At 40.4% G+C, this 14,025-nt stretch overlaps 2 long non-coding RNA genes across 2 annotated transcripts; one reads left to right on the forward strand and one right to left on the reverse strand.

Moving 5' to 3' along the window:
• Positions 1 to 213: 213 nt before the first annotated feature.
• LOC148652216 (uncharacterized) lies at positions 214 to 6,790 on the reverse strand. Its single transcript, XR_015925256.1, has 2 exons — positions 6,680 to 6,790; positions 214 to 1,474 (listed from the first exon to the last, which is right to left on the reverse strand). It is a non-coding gene; the product is annotated as an uncharacterized LOC148652216 (long non-coding RNA).
• A 385-nt stretch (positions 6,791 to 7,175) lies between these two features.
• LOC148652217 (uncharacterized) lies at positions 7,176 to 13,341 on the forward strand. The gene is made up of 3 exons (XR_015925257.1): positions 7,176 to 7,903; positions 11,614 to 11,754; positions 12,957 to 13,341. It is a non-coding gene; the product is annotated as an uncharacterized LOC148652217 (long non-coding RNA).
• Positions 13,342 to 14,025: the final 684 nt, after the last annotated feature.

Genomic DNA, 14,025 nt, shown 5'->3' on the forward strand with positions numbered 1-14,025 from the left:
TTTTGGAACTTAAACATACAGTATATGGCTGGTCTCGGTACTTTAAAGAAAACATACACACCAGTATTCCATTTCTCCCTAAACATTTTAAGCATCGAAGTCTTTAACTAACGCGATACCGGAGTCAACAAGCATACTTTTAGAATTTGATTAAAAGGGAATATAAAATGGAATCGCGTATCTCAAGAATTTAAAGACCAGACAATCGCAAACTCGTTTTCAATAAAATTATTTTATTCATCCAGCAGGGAGAGACACACACACCGGTTTTCATTGACAAAATTGTTTTTTTTCAATTCCTCTTGTCTAACAGGAATGTTTTGTTTGTTTTGTTTGTGGACAGACTGTTCACTCCTTCTGCTATAAGCCTCGCCCTTGCTGCTGTGTGTTTCGGATTGTTGTCTTGAAAGAGACGGTGCCTTGATCCAAACTGCTCCCTGATATATGGGGCAGCATGCTGTGTGACCACGACTTCCTCGAAGAATACACGGTCCACAATTCCTTCGAAAATAAGAAGTGGTCCCGGGACTCTTCTAGATATACCCCCCCAGACGTGAACCTTCAGTGGATGTTTGGGCTTTGGCTTGTCCACATGTCTCCCCTTTTTGCAAAATGCCATTGTTGAAAACTGTTCCAGAGCCACTGTTGTTTCGTCGGTAAAAAGTACATACTAAAATGCCTCCCCCTGTTCAATCCATTGGAGCGCTTGCTTGAGTCTTTCCTCTTTGTTTTTTAGCCTTATCATGGGGCATGTGTTGGTTTTTCTGTATCTCCATCCAAGCCTCCTGCGTACTCTTCTTATCGATGTCGGGCTTATATTCGCACCAAGGTCAGCCTATAGCCGGTCAGTTTGTTGATAGCTCGCACAATAGGACTTGAAAAAAAAAGAGATCAGCAGTTAGTTTTAAAAATAATGTGCGTAGTTGTATTTACATGCAAGAAAGGTATTTTTAGAAATGTATTTACCTTTGAATTGTCCTCAGTTTAGATTCTCTTTGCCTCCTCTCCCCTTTATAATGCTGTGCTATAATCACTGTGCTTTCAGAAACGAAGATGTCCATCGAAGCCAACTGCTGTACAATGTCCCGTGTTGACTTCCCATTTCTTTTCATCTTCATTATTTGGTGTGAGAGAGTCTTCGTGATTTTGGTCATTGTCCGTCCCCTTACCAAAGCGATACAGTGGTGCAGCTTGAATTCTGTACCTATATACTGTATGGTATGGTACAGATAAAACTTACACCATACCAATGAGCTAATGCCAGGGAAAGACACTCCTATTTTATTTAAAACACAATACACCAGGAAATGTGTCTGATGCATTAGCAAGTTAAAACAATTGCGTCGAAAACCTGGGCGTAACACCATTTCCTTTTTCTGATCACTCGCTTTCTGGATACACATCTCACCTGTCCTGTTCTTTGTTTTCCTGGTTTGCTGATTATGCCTGCTGCGGTCCACTCCTACCCTCACACCTAAAGAAAACTATTTTAAATTTCTTGGCGCAGTTCATTAACCCTTGTATGTGCCGTCCATGCCCAAAATGCAATTTAAAAAAAGTCAAAAACCGTGCTCAAATGCAATTTTCAAAGTGCAATGAAATACAATATTGTTGTTGCTGCTGTTCTGGTTGTTTTTATCCCATATCCCAAGCGTTTTGAGAAGCCACCTTTAAAGGCGATATATATTGTAGAACCGCTGATTCTTATGGAATGTGTTCCGCAGGAGATTCAAATTTTTATTTATTTTTTAATCGCGTATCTAAGGAAATCTCAGTATAACTTTGTTCATGAACAAACAGTGGCATGTTAAATTATCATTGTTTTTTTTAACAAGGCTCGCCAGCTAATGTGAATCAAAACCTGTCTTGCTAGCTTTTAAAGTCGTGCATGTGTAAACGACAATTGAAATAGAGAAAAAAAGACCTGACTGACAAGCCGATACATACTCTTAAAGAGTTTGATTAATAGGGAATATAATACAAAAATACAGTAAGGGACTTAAAAGTTAAAGGAGATGCTTCATATTGCTTGACTAATTTTAAAAACTAAGTTATAAATGCAGACGCTCCCTCGGTGCCACGCCGGGTGTAAATATCTAAGTATACATTCCCAACAAGAATTGTACCCATCTGTCATGCAAATAAAACACCTTGAATTGAATTGAATTGAGGGAGATAGGGGGACAAATATACTGTAGACAGGACTCAAGGCAAATAAGATACTTATGGGTACGCAGGCATTCACGACCGCAACATACAAAACGTTTGCACGTACTGAGTTAAGTTATTACTTGGTTTTCAAAGTGCAATGAAATACAATATTGTTGTTGCTGCTGTTCTGGTTGTTTTTATCCCGTAAAGCGTTTTGAAAAGCCACCTTTAAAGGTGATATATGTTGTAGAACCGCTGATTCTTATGGAATGTGTTCCGCAGGAGATTCAAATGTTTATTTATTTTTTAATCGCATATCTAAGGAAATCTCAGTATAACCTTGTTCATGAACAAACAGTGGCATGTTACATTATCATTGTTTTCTTTAACAAGGCTCGCCAGCTAATGTGAATCGAAACCTGTCTTGCAAGCTTTTAAAGTCGTGCATGTGTAAACGACAATTGAAATAGAGAAAAAAAGACCTGACTGACAAGATTTAATTAATGCAGATCAGTAAATCAAGGGACAAAACAACTATTGCGCCCGGGTCCTCAATGGGCTTTGACGTGCTAATGCGTTGGTTTAACAGTCCGGGTGTGGCAAGCCTCCAATGTCTCCCGACTTCGGCAAAAGGCACCTGCCTTTCATTGGAAGACAATGAACACACTCTAGCCGTACATGTGAATATAGCATAAAGACACCAAGGGATTGGGTGAGCTCCCATCACAAAAAAAAAACTGCGAACCTGCACTACAGCGACCATAGTACAGTATGGAGACCAAGACCTTTTACGGGAAGAGACGGGGTGCTTCTGCCGCCCCAGCTTCCAAAGAGCGAAGGGTAAGCAAATACAGCAGACTTCATCTGAAATACGCGATTACAGCGCATATTACAAGGTATTATTGCCGTTTTGAAAAGTTTATTTTGACTTCTGTTCCGCGACTGATGAATATTACTGTGTGACTTTATTTCTTACATGAATTATGTTATTTTGCCACAGGCCGTGGGTCTCTGCTCCAGGCCACTGGCCAGGGTGCCAACCTGTAGAAGCAGCACCTGTATGGAGACATTTCGGCAGCAGTGGGAGCAGTACGATGCATTACTGGAGAGGATTGGGAGGCTAGAGACACTCCTGAAAATGCAGAGGAAGGAGACAGTATGTTCCAGCAGTCAAACAGTTGAGGAGCTGTCTCCCGAAAAGTGCCTCTCCCCGCCGCGCAGGTTGCAATGCCTGGCGGAAGCTCTGCCCCCCACAGAGCACACACCGCCTCAGGACACTCCATCCCGGCCTCTCAGTTCACCACCGCGCAGGAATCTGTTGATGCTGTCCCCGCCGTCTATCTCCCCCCAGGAAGCACAGCGGAATTCACAGACGCCAGTGGGACGAATAATTCTCCCAGATGTCCAACTGCTACCCATCACCCAGGAGATGGAGGGGGGGTTGTACTTGCAGTGCATCGGCATAGACGGGAAAGCAAGAGCCGACCGCTAAGCCGCCCTTGTGTTTCGAAATCTTGTGACTTTTGAAATTTACTGGGGGTGGACCACGTCTGTAAATTTCGATGGGTCCAGAGGCAAAAGTGCCTTGCCTTGCAATCTCCGGGAAACCATTAGTACGATGGTGAATCGGAGATTCTCAACCCTTGCTGCGTATGACTGGAAAAGAATTCGTGATCAGATCAACGAAATGCTTCATAGGAGGAGGCGGTCTTTTCCTCTTGTCTAACAGTCTGTCCACAAACAAAACATTCCTGTTAGACAAGAGGAATTGAAAAAAAAACAATGTTGTCAATGAAAACCGGTGTGTGTGTCTCTCCCTGCTGGATGTCCCTCCGCTGGTGCGTCGGCTCTTACACAGTGCCTGTCTGCTGTAAGCGTTACAATATACATACCCAACACTGCTTGTACCCATCTGTCATGCAAATAAAACACCTTGAATTGAATTGAATTGAGGGGAGAAGGGGGGAATACTAAAGCCAATACTGGCTCAATGGGCTTTGACGTGCTAATGTGTTGGTTTAACAGTCCGGGTGTGGCAGGCTTCCAATGTCAACTCGACTCGATTGAAAGACAATGAACGTATTTTAGCCCTAAATGAATGAATAGCAAACATGGTTTACATAAAATACATTTTTCCAAGAAAGTTTATAATAATACGATCTATAGTTGAAATCTGAGCCTACTTTAAAAATAAAGGAAAAGCATTTTCAGAGAGCAATCACGCTGTGTTTATGTAGAAAAAGCGATTAGGTTTATGAGCAATCTAATTACCTATTCGCTTAAAACGCTATATAAAATAAAGTTTATTTAGAGATGAATGATCAGTGTCGCAGTTTAAATAATGTGAGTCAGGAAACTAACACAGCGCCACCAGATTTAATAACGCAATAAAAACGCTATAAAATAATGTGACTAGGCACAGAAAACGTTTACAGCACAGTACAATAATAAATACTGACCATGACTTTAGAAGCATAAATTACCTTACACTCAATTTAAACACAAGCTGTCTTTCTGTATGAACCTCTAAGCTGGTTGATACAGAAAATGTAGAAATGCATTAGCCTGATTATGATTAAAAAACACATAATTAAACACGCGTTTGCGATTTAAATCAGAACACGATTTAAATCAATATAAATGTTTATATTGTAACGCATACTGTCCAGCCTCCATTTCTCTATAAAAATTTACTCTGTTGCACACACACACACAATAGAAGCAGGAACCGCTGTCAGAAGGGAAGATATGTTCAAAATATCGCAAATATCGATCATGTTGCGATATTTTGAAATATAAAAGTCAATTGATTGTCCATAATATCGCTTACCTATTTTTTCGAAGAAATGTTTGTTAAAATAAAAGTCCAGCACCAGCTGGATTCGAACACACAACCTGCCAGTTGGTAGTCACACATCTAGACCAGTAGGCTACAAGACAGCTCGCATGATCAGGCAGGCGAAACAGCTCTACACAGCCCTGTCGCAATACACGGATATAATCATACCGTTATTAAATTATTTAGATACGCGATTCCATATTATATTCCCTTTTAATCAAATTCTAAAAGTATGCTTGTTGACTCCGGTATCACGTTAGTTAAAGACTTCGAAGCTTACAATGTTTAGGGAGAAATGGAATACCGGTGTGTATTTTTCCTTGTGATATTTTAAGCTCTAGTTGAATGATAGGTGTCGCATTTTAAATCATTTTCGTAGCTAGAAATTATGAAACGCCCTGTTAAAAGCAAGGAAGTTTTTATGCCCGTTGAAGTAAAACAAAATGCCTGACAAAGTATGGCTTAGACAGATTCCAAGTGCTTGTACAAATGTGCTAAAGAAATTATACTTTGAGTATACAGCTTGTCCAAAGTCATCCATTATTAATACTATTAGTAATATCTTCAGTAAAGGCTTTGATGCATAAATATTTCTGATAAAGGTAGGTTGTTTACTTTTGTCCAAATGAGCAATCTTGCTTTCATAAAATATACCAACATTTTAATGATGATTAACATTCTGTAATACACAGTTCAAAATTAAAGGCTCAAATGCTGTACATGAGAGGTTAAGCTCCCCCTGGCGGTTTTACAAGGTTTTACAATTCTTTAAAGAAAAAGAATAGCCTCTCATCAAAAGATGAAAAGGTCCATCTCATTGTTGATCATCTTGTATTAAAAAGCACATGTTTTTCCATTACTCTAGTATTTAATGACAAATGAACTAGCTTGCAACCCAACATGTTGCTAGTAGAAAACTTCCCATCCATAAGGTCACATTTTAATTTAGTATCAGACAGAAGCTGTTGGGCACCACTGAAATTTCAGCTCAAGTAAAAACTACAGGAGACTCCAATCTCATCTCAATCTACAGCACCCTGAAGCTGGGAAGCTGGGTCTGGTCAGAGCTCAGAAGAAGAAAGGCTGGGTCCGACATTACTTGGATGAAAGACTCTGTGTGTAGTTCAGAACTTTGCAGGCTGGGTATAAGAGATTGAAGCAGCAATGTCTCTCCTCTAATGCTTAGGTAATGAAGAGGAGAGATCATCAACCACCCTCTTGGATCCTCTTGGGGAGATACCCCTGAGGGATACTTTAGAACAGCCAATTATGCAAAGCAGCATGTCTCTGGGATGTTACTTGGAATTAAAACCCACAACACGCAGAATAAATGCCACACAGGCAGCTGCCCAAGGCTGGAGATAAACCATGGGCTTTGGAGATGCAGTGCTATAACCATGAATTGGAGGCACCAAACGCTAACAGAATCTGGTGCTTTGGCACCTCTATAGCATATCTTGGCATAGCCACCCTAAAGTAGACGCACAATATAAGAGGTGCCAACATACCATGCTCATTGTGGTCACTGAGGATCCAAAAAGTATTAGTTTAGGTTATTAATATAAACCTATAGGTGGTCATCTTGGAAATACAACAAAATATAGCTCCAAGGTCAGTGTCAGGTCCGGAATTTGCATGAAGAAAAGTTCACCTTAAGAGGATGAATCCAAACATCCCTTACTCCAGTACCTTTTTGTGCCTTCTAGCTCTGGTCTCTTTCTTCATCTGGGCCTGTCGCACCTCCCTCCGGGCATCTTCCTCTATCCTCATCTGTAAAGCTCTCTCTCTGATTTTCCACATCTGTAGAGCCGTCAGTGAAAAGGCAAAGCAGATGACAAACAGCAGAAAGCTAGATTGTGTTAAGCACAAAACAGCTACGCTACTAGACATTTATATTTATATATGTCACCTGCTTATAGGTGGTACATTAAATATTTAGGATTCTGTTAGATCATGTGGAGCTGAATCTCTCCCCTTTTTACAATCTAGCAATTGAGGCCTTTGGGCATTTTTCAGCATATTACAGTAGGAGCATTCAGCAGCTGAATGTGGTCTGGGAAGCCAAAAGTAAAAATAACTGGGAAAATAACATACCATACAGCAATGTACAGTGAGAATGTGAAAAAAAACAAGAAACATGATTAAGCTGATGTAGAAAACCGATGAGGCTAAATACTATATATTGATAATGCTGGTGATCTGAAAGCTGATAAATCAATGAAAGGGGTGAATAAACAATGTGTTTTAAAAGTGAGTTAAGCTACAGAGTGGAATGTGAAATGGAAATCTAATAAGTAAATTGATTCTTAAAATGTAGAGAGCTTTGCAAAAAATATATATTGGTGCTTTTAGAAAATACATTTCAAGGATGTAACCGCTGAGCTACGGGCAGAATTTTAGAAAACAGTGCATCAACAAAGTACGCCTTGTTTAGGTTACTTTAGAAGACAATGTACCAAAACAATATATGCTGTCTGGGTCATTAGATTAGCTGAAAGTAACTGATAAACTTTGAAAAACAAATCTAGTGGTGCTTCTTCTTTCGTTTTATGATGTAATCTGTTTTGTCTTAGGGAAAGGGGAAGTGTTAGAAGGGACAAAGTGCTGAGCTTTCTCTTACAGCGCAACATCTTATTAAAACCCTGTACTGCTTGTAACAAATTGAGTCTTTGATGCACTTTGCAGAGTGGCAACAGGGCTCCCAATATTGCAATATTGAAAAAAGACCTTACTCAGGTGAGAACTCTCTCTTGTGGTTCCCTTGAAAATTAATATTTCCATGACAATTGTAAGATTCATAAAAGCATATGAAAAGTGTCTGAAGTCTAAGTGTGACGATACAGTAACATGATTCACTAAGGGTATCCACTCTGCAGAAATCTGTTCGGCCGGAAGAGGCGTATACAGTATAAGGTGAGAGAATTTTTTTAATTCGCATTTTGCAACATAAATGCTTAATTACTTGTCAGAAACACAACATCTTTTAAAACAGTTATGCTAGAGATCCTGTTATCTTTTGCTTGCTCCCCAATCATGCTGTTTTTACAGAGGTGTCACAAAGTCACTTGCCAGAGTGGATATAAATGTATCTAATCAGTTTAAGATGCAGAAGGAAACCAGCTATTAAAGATCTCTCATCCAGGTGATGACCAGGAGCAGCCCTGGGTCAAAATAAATCAAACTGTATTCTCATACCTCATCCTGTCTGCTGTACTGCAGACCTCTCATACGCTGTATTTCACCACTGCATATCTCCTCTGTTTTCGGAGCTCCTGCCTGGTGCCTTCATAAACAACAACAGAAAAGAAAGCTTAATCCACAAGGCAAGGTCAAAATGTCAGACAGCAGCAGAGGAATTTGTGAATGTGGTATTTCCGTAGAGCAAATGCCAGCAGCCATATCACTCTGCAACTCACAACTGGCAGAGCCTGGTCAGTACCTGGATGGGAGACCTCCTGGGGAAAACTAAGGTTGCTGCTGGAAGAGGTGTTAGTGGGACCAGCAGGCGGTGCTCACCCTGTGGTCCATGTGGATCCTAATGCCCCAGTATAGTGACGGGGACACTATACTGTAAACAGGCACCGTCCTTCGGATGAGACGTAAAACCGAGGTCCTGACTGTCTGTGGTCATTAAAAATCCCAGGGCGAAAAGAGTAGGGGTGTAACCCCGGCATCCTGGCCAAATTCCCCATTGGCCCTTACCAATCATGGCCTCCTAATAATCCCCATCTATGAATTCATTACTCTGCTCTCCTCCCCACTGATACCTGATGTGTGGTGAGCATTCTGGCGCACTATGGCTGCCGTTGCATCATCCAGGTGGATGCTGCACATTGGTGGTGGAGGGGAGTTCCCATTACCTGTAAAGCGCTTTGAGTGGAGTGTCCAGAAAAGCGCTATATACAGTAAGTGTAAGCAATTATTATTATAAATGTTTATCTTTTGGAAAACTTTGACTCAGTCAAGACTTCCACTTGCTTGCACAATTAATTAACTTAAGGCAAACCTTTACTTACAGTTGTATTCTTGACATCCAATGTTTTAACATAACAGTAATATTTACAGCGAAACGAAAAAAAAATGTGATACAAATATAACAAATCAGGGAATCTAAAAGGCAGGAACTTGCTGTTAAAGAGTGAGGACCTTCCGTATGTTATTACCTGTCTCTGTTAGCCATAAACTGGTCTGAAATATTCTTGGATCCTTCCTCCAGGAGCCATTCAATCACATCGGTGAACCTGATATCCCTGGGAATCTCGTTCTGCTCCTGGAGCTCCAAGAACTTCTTCACTATTGTTTTCTAAAAGCCAGGACAGCCTTTTACTAGAGTGTCACACTCCCTTCATTGCAAAGTTCTCCTAAGCACTATTATAGCCGAGTGTGCACTTCAAAACCAACACTGACTTTTTCCATTAGATTTTTAATTTGAGCTCACAACAATAGAATGTGTTTGTACAGTATATGTATAAGAGTGAAGGCTGAGCTAGTGTAGTTTGTTGATCTAAATATTTCAATTTAAGAAGTACATCTTGGATAATAATTTGAATGTCGCCATTCTAACTCAAAGCCTTCACGGTATCAAACCTGTGTGGTCACACGTCCCAAACAGTCTGGCTCTGCCAGTGGACCCTGGAGACCCCAAAAATATAACACACGGTTTGCCTTTTAAGAATTTACACCCCTAATAATAATAATAATAATAATAATAATAATAATAATAATAATCATAATAATACAAAGTAATAAACACCTTATTTGAAAAGCATGGACTGATTAGTAATTTGTACAGAGCAACATAACAAGACAGTGGCCACAGTACATACGGAAATCTCCAACATTACTATTTTTAAAAACAATGTCTTTGTTCTGTATATCAAGACCTAGTTTCCAGTGACTACCGCGATGTGCCCTTCCATTTCCTAACTGTGTTATAGAAAGCAAGTGGCGCTGCTGAAGAAAATATCCTAAAAATAACTACTTTTTGTAGTGTCCGTAATGTGACGAGAGTCCGGTTCACCTTCAGACTTAATTTCTTATATAAGTATATTGTATATACAGTAGATTTTATAGTCTTATAAAATACTTTTTTTCAAAGCATTTTATAATGCTACTCTTGCACTCTGCTGTCTCCTAGTTCCTTTCAGTTGGGCTTCACCGGTGAAATAAGGATGAAAACATCCTCTCTCTGCCCAGTCTTGCTTTTTGGCGGTTGATGTGTCTGTATGTGTCTTTTCTAGATATGTCTAAAACGACACCTAATATGCAGGAAGAAGGTTAAATTGGTAAGATGGTATCTGTAGCTGGGTAGCTGCAGAAAGGGATTAAAAATGTACAGACAGAAACTTTTTAAAAACTAATCTGGGTGCGACGGTAGGATGAGGTCACAACGGAACGGCCATTTCACGAGGTTCCTAATTCCTCAGCCTCGAGATGTGTTCTGGTTGTTTGCGGTTTGGCTGAAGGTATTTGTACCGTAGCAATGCCGTGCTTTAAATTTCATACTTGGTTATTTCAGATCCCCGTTTAAATGAATAGGTGTGTTAACCCCTCTGTATTCTGGCTAGATTTCACTCTGGAATTCTTAATCTGGCCTTCCTAAAGTTTTTCCTTAAAACAATTGGTGAAGACATTTTTCACTTTTTAACCACTTTTCATCTGTAGCTCCGAGGAACTGCTGGTATAATGGTGAACAATGCGTGATGGACTTTGGGATCCTTTGGGATGGAAAAGAAGTGTAGAAATGCAATTTTGATTATGGTCAATTCTGGTATTGTAGCTATTTATAGTTATACAGGTCATGTCCTCAATATTCTCAGTCACAGCAGCATGACACATGGAATATTATCCATCCATTGTCTAATCACTTGATCCAATTCAATGCTGTGGAGAAGGGCTCTGCAATTACCAGAGGTCAGTTTCTTTATTTCTGTTGCAGTGTGAGAGCAAAGAAAATTTGCAACAATTATACTGCTTATCTGTTTAGTTGCAAGAGAATTATCCTTTCTTTTGGACAGAATCTGCATTCGGATTTGTGACCAAGATTACATAATACAAATGCCAAAGCTTGGAACGTCTGAAAAAGACTCAGTGGATGAAAGAGGGATCAAATTATCTAACTAAATGTGTGTTCACTGATTGATCTGCAGAGCCACACGGTCAGGCTGGGTGCAATAAGATGTGGATACAGTCCTTCAAATCACATCCCTAGTAAAAAAAGAGAATACAATCCATTTTATCACTCTGCAACTCACAACTGGCAACCCACTGAAGCTCAGCAGGCGTGATCCTGGTCAGTACCTGGTTGTGAGACATCCTGGCAAAAACTAAGGTTGCTGCTGGAAGAGGTGTTAGTGGGGCCAGCAGGGGGCGCTCACCCTGTGGTCCATGTGGGTCCTAATGCCCCAGTATAGTGACGGGGATACTATATTGTACACAGGCGCCATCCTTTGGATGACACATAAAACCGAGGTCCTGACTCTCTGTGGTCATTAAAAATCCCAAGGCGTTTCTTGAAAAGAGTAGGGGTGTAGGATTTCCCATTGGCCCTTACCAGTCATGGCCTCCTAGTAATCCCCATCTATGAATTGGCTTCATTACTCTGCTCTCCTCCCCACTGACAGCTGATGTGTGGTGATTGTTCTGGTGCACTATGGCTGCCGTTGCATCATCCAGGTGGATGCTGCACATTGGTGGTGGTGGAGGGGAGTCCCCATTACCTTAAAGCGCTTTGAATGGAGTGTCCAGAAAAGCGCTATATAAGTGTAAGTAATTATTATTATTATTATTATTATTATTATTATTATTATTATTATTATTATTATTATTCTAATACCCTGAATGTATGAAATGAGCACATGCTTGTTTTTAGCCTAGTCCCGCTGACAATCACATTGCTGGTCTGATCACCTGCAGGATACGAGAACTCAGTTTCTATAATATTTTATTTTTGAAGAACTGGCATCTGATTCATTTCCAGTAGTCTCTTTCATTACTTGACTGTCTGTTGGGAACTGTTAGTCCTGCTTGTGTTTATTCTGCAGTCTGGTGAACAACAGGTTGTGAAATTAAGATCTATTTGATTAATTGTCTTTTATCCACCCTTTATCAGAAGGCTACTTATTCCTGTTTAAGGGTTTAGCTGACCAGAAGTCTATTCCAGAATCCCAGAGGTGTAACTCGGCATTAGTAGTATACTTGTCCTCTTGTAGGGTACATACACAAACACACAGGGCGATATAGACATTCCAGTGAACTGAACAAGCATGTGTTGAAGATGGAAGTTGAAGGGAATCACCCAAAGAAAGATTATGTGAAAGCAGGGAGAACACGCAAACACCCTACACACGGTGCACACATCTGGAATCAAATTAAATGACCCCCAAACACGTTCACCAATTTTATTTCTAAAAAGATAACTTTCTGCATGATGATAAATGATGAATGCACCTTCGTGTTTATTAAAATATTATTCTAAATGGTTTTTAAAAATGGTGTTATTTTTATTAAAGAACTGTTTCAATCAAACACAAAAAAACAATATTTTAGGAAATGTTGGAAAAGGAAAAGATGGTTGAAAAGTATGGAAGCCCGTTTCCGCCAGGGAGTAAAAAAAACACGCTATGGTATCTCACTGTGGTCAAAAAACATTTCTTGATTCTGCTTGAGCAGCTTCATGAATTGTAAGCGACTGTAAGAGCTCTTTCTAAAGTCAGCCCTCCTACAACAATTTATCACGCAGTCTCTTATGTGCACATTTTCCCACAAGTTGATCTCTTAACATGTCAGCTTCCAATACTCCCAAGTCACACGATTTAGCCAGTTCTCTTTGTGAATTCACAAAAGCATCAACAGATTCGTCCTGAGACGAATTCCTACATTTATGCCGTACCAAAACCACATTTCTCCGCGGTGTAAAGTAAGCGTCTAAGGCAGCTAGTCTGTTCATATGTACCTTTTTCTCCAGCGAGGTTGGCGAAAATCCGCTGCAGGGGCGCCCCGATGCAGTGAAGTAATGCAGCCCGTCTCAGGCATCCGGAGCTTCTGTAGATCCACTGGCTATTTCAAAACATCTGTACGACTTCATCCATGTCTTGTATTCCGTATACAAATCCGGAGCTCCGAGGTTCAGTGGAAGCGGTGGAGAAAGCTGGGCATAAGCAAAACTTCTCGGCGCGGCGGCCGTATCTTCCATGGCGCAAGCTTAACGAACAGTCCGAAAATTCAAAAGTTCGTTTCAACCAGCACGAGAACTAAAATCTGCAGTGTTCTGCTCGCTTTGAGTTCGCCAAGCACTCATCTCTCGTCGCAATAAATGTTGTGTATCTTAATAAAGAGTCGTTCTTATATTATTTTAACTATTTTATTAACTACACAGATCACTCCCTTACACCATATATTCCCGCCTTCTACTCTCCCGTTCCGTTGTCTCGCGATGTCTACTCACTATACTCAGCTACCAGATTCAGATATTGTGAAACAAATTTTAACTAAGCTGCTCTTAAGAATTCATCCTATTTCTCCAAAGGGGGAGGAGAAACAAGAACAGATTATTGAAAGTTTATCTTGTTGGGAGCTTAGTGAATTTGCTGTGGGCATTATTGACAATGTGCCGAAGAAACTATTTACAGCCCCAGATACCTCAGAATGTAATCCAACAATGGGAAGCAATATCCAATGTGAGCTGGTTTCTGTCAAACAAGTGGCCAGCTGTATTTACAGAGAACTGCTGCAGAGTGCTGGTTCCAAAGACAACTTACAGCAAGCAGTAGCAGCCAAGAGTGAGAACCTGGCCAAAAAGATAGTTAATTCTCTTGGGAGAGAAATTATGAAGTTCCAACATTCAGATATTGAGTCTTCAGATGCTCCTCAAGCTGACAATGATATGGAAACCCGGAGCACCGAGCAGCTCATGTGTACCAAAATGGACCAGTTAGAACCTTCACCTGTTATTGGTCGAACAGATGCAGTGAAAGATATCTCTCCCAGTCTTTAGGATATGGTGAAGGGCTTTTAATGGTGTCTAAAATATATTG

The sequence above is a fragment of the Lepisosteus platostomus genome, chromosome 11 (genome assembly GCF_059453375.1).
Source record: "Lepisosteus platostomus isolate fLepPlt1 chromosome 11, fLepPlt1.hap1, whole genome shotgun sequence".
Taxonomy (NCBI): domain Eukaryota; kingdom Metazoa; phylum Chordata; class Actinopteri; order Semionotiformes; family Lepisosteidae; genus Lepisosteus; species Lepisosteus platostomus.